Here is a 3247-nt window from a genome sequence, read left to right as displayed (position 1 = left end):
TCTCAAAACCTTGAAAATACGTGTTCATGGAAACCAGCCTCAAAACCAACAACAGCAAGCTAATCTAGCTAGCTAATCTAACCTCTTTCAGGAGAGATAGAATTTGTATAGTCATAAGAATGGAGTTAATATTCTTCCCATAGTGAGAAATTTCTCAAAAAAGATAACTGTGTTGCTACCCAAAGAGGTTCAAAAACTTGGTGGCGCACTGTTCGATACAAAGAAGATGCAAAGAATGGTAAACGATAGTAGATAACAGACTTTGCTGGAACAAGAATCGAAAAAAAACATGGAGAAAACCATGCATGAATCAACAAAAACAATGTTTTCAACTACAAATCTGACTGGTAAGTCTCGATATGGCAATCCAGGATACACTAGCTGGATGTACATCATGACACCTTAAGTCATTTGGACAATCGACTAGTATAGACAATAAAGCTTTCCGGTCACTGCGTTTTAGGAAATTCAAAAATGTGTGACGGGAGGGATATTATCTGCTGACTCACGCTTAGAATATTATTAATAGTTTATTATTAAAATGTAATGACGTTGCCAATTGCCTCGAGTCATGCGACTAAATATAGCGGAAGACAAATACAAGCTCAACAGTATGATATAGTATTAAGCTTTGTCCAAGACAAGAAAGATGATATTTTTGGAGAAGAGAAGGAGGAATATAAAAAAAGTTAAAGCCCGCGAACAATGGTAACGCTCACTCCCAAAGGTCTCATTGTCACAATTCATCATCTCCTTTCAAATTATTCATAACAGAGTACGCAGTTCAACCTAGTTGTGGGTGAGGGCAACAACACAAATACACAAAGGTACTCGCTACATGCCCACAAGTATTAAAGTAAACCGTCCGAGCATCCATATAATTTCATTAATTTTCTGAAGCAATAAAATACGCATATTTACACGCTGGAAAAAAACTGCCAGATCTCCGCCGACTAAGCGTAGAGCTCGATGCAAGCCGTTGGCCGCGCAACTCCCAAGCGAATGTCAAGTGCGTGGCAGCGTTTAGCAACAAAGCAAAAGCGACAGCAAGAATGATTACGCAGTCGAATAGATGAATGACCGACGATATTTTCATGCCCTTTGAGAGCAGATCATAGCAAAGTTGCTACTTTGTGTAAATGAGCCCTCAGCGAGCGGTTTTATTTAACTCCGCGACGGCCCGCCATGCTTGGCTTCAACTTGACTAATAAACTTCACACAAAATGCATGCCACAAAATTTAATGAGCATTACAAAAGCCACGCAGCCACGACAAGATAAAGTCCAAGTCCGTAGACGCCGCAATGTAGGCAATAAAAAATGTGAAAAGCCAACTAAGGCTAGCGTTGGCGGAATAAAGTTTAGTCCGATGGCGTCTGTGGTGTGGCACAGGGGCGTAGCGAGCTGCACTCGTGCACAAACAACAAACAAAAATATTTTAGAAATTCTGTGAAAATTGAATGCAGCGCACAATAATCGTTAAATGAAGCGCCACAGACAAACACACTTATATATCTCGATATACATACATATTTACAAGCATAATAAAACTTTATAAAAAATGCGGGCGTGTTGAAGCCGTCGCGTTGTTGGCGCAATTTCGGTGAAATTTCGTAGGCGTTTATTTGCTGCTCTTTATTTGCGCCTTGCCACGGCACTTCCCTTTAAAGCTTCGTTAGAACTTTAATAACTTAGCGTGCTTAATTAAGCAATCGTTGTTGTTTTTGTTGACTTTAATTTTGCAACTTTTTCAAGAGTTGTTTGTTTTTGTTAGGTCAGCTGTGTCAGTCACAAGCCAACTTGAAATTGTGTAAAAGTTGTGAGAAACAACTAAACGAAGTAAAGGTTTTCAAATAAGTTCCTTTTACTATCTTCTTTTACAGGAAGAGTCTCTTGAATGTGTGGAATATTTTGTAACAAATAGTTATGGTTAAAATAAAATGAAATAAAACTTACTTTACTTCTCGGTTGCCTACTTAGACCAAAGTAGCACCTTTTGCAATTATTCTGCGTTAGGTTTCGAGGCTGACATTATTGTTAGTGTTAATACTACAAGTAGTTCCAAGATAGATGAAATTATCTACGAGATCGAAGTTATGATTTTCAACAGTGTCGTGGGAGCCAAGTCGCGAGTGCGATGACTGTTTGTCCATATCCATTCTGGATAAAGCAGAACTAACGGCGCGGTTGTTGGCAATTATTAATACATTGGTTAATACCTTTCTTATAAAAGATGATATCTTCTCTATTTTCGCGGAAATACCAATATATTCAGATATCGACGAAGAGGTCTCTTCTCTCAGGTCTTTCCCAAGATTTGACGCATGTGGTCAGTTGACGATTTTCCAGGCTTAAAGCCACACAAATAAGGTCCTATCAGTTTGCTGACGGTGGGCTTTAATCTTTCACATAATACGCTCGATAGAACTTTAAATGCGATGTTAAGAAGGCTTAAGTATTCCACGATAATTGGCGTTGATTGTGGGGTTACTCTTTTTCTTTATTGGGCAGAGCACACTTAAATTCCAATCATCGGGTTTCCTTTTAGTTCTTTCCCGCCGTATTTGCATAGCTCGGTCGGCAATCCATCGGCCCCTGCCGCTTTGTAATTCTTCAGACGGGTAATTGATATTCGAACTTCTTCACGGTGGAACGTCTACTCCATAGTCATTAACTGGGGAATGGGTTCACCATCTCCTGGTGTTATGCTTTCAATCTCATTTAGCAAGCTGAAGAAGTATAATTTATGTATGCTCTAGGTATCAGTCACTAGATCAAATTTGGGGGTTCAACAAGAGTATGCTTCAAACTTAAAACCTTCTGTTAGTCACCGAGAATTTCCTATAATATTGAAGCCCTTGTCGGCCAGCTTGTCAAACTCTTCGTACTCACGCATTTTGGCCTCTTTTTTTGTCTGGAAATGCGTCTTGCGTCTTCTTCTATCGATATCTATCCTATCCCACTCATGTTAAGATCGATTGTAACGTTGCAGGGTAGACGGTTTGGTTTCTGGAGAGTCTTTCACAGCACTTCTCATTAAACCAGCTGTTCCTTTGCCTTTTCCGAAACCCATGGTTTCATTTGCATCTGTATGTAAAGAGCTTGAAATTCCGTCCCACAGTTCCCTTATACCGAGTTGTTGACGAGTGCTCTCAGAGAGCCGGAGTGCAAGTGGAGTAGAAAATCGTTCGACTAATTGTTGTAATTGAAGTTTTGACGTCGAACCTTTCGAAATGGCTGCTGCTTAG

This window comes from Bactrocera dorsalis, chromosome 3 (genome assembly GCF_023373825.1).
Source record: "Bactrocera dorsalis isolate Fly_Bdor chromosome 3, ASM2337382v1, whole genome shotgun sequence".
NCBI lineage: Eukaryota > Metazoa > Arthropoda > Insecta > Diptera > Tephritidae > Bactrocera > Bactrocera dorsalis.
This window is presented reverse-complemented; position numbering follows the sequence as displayed.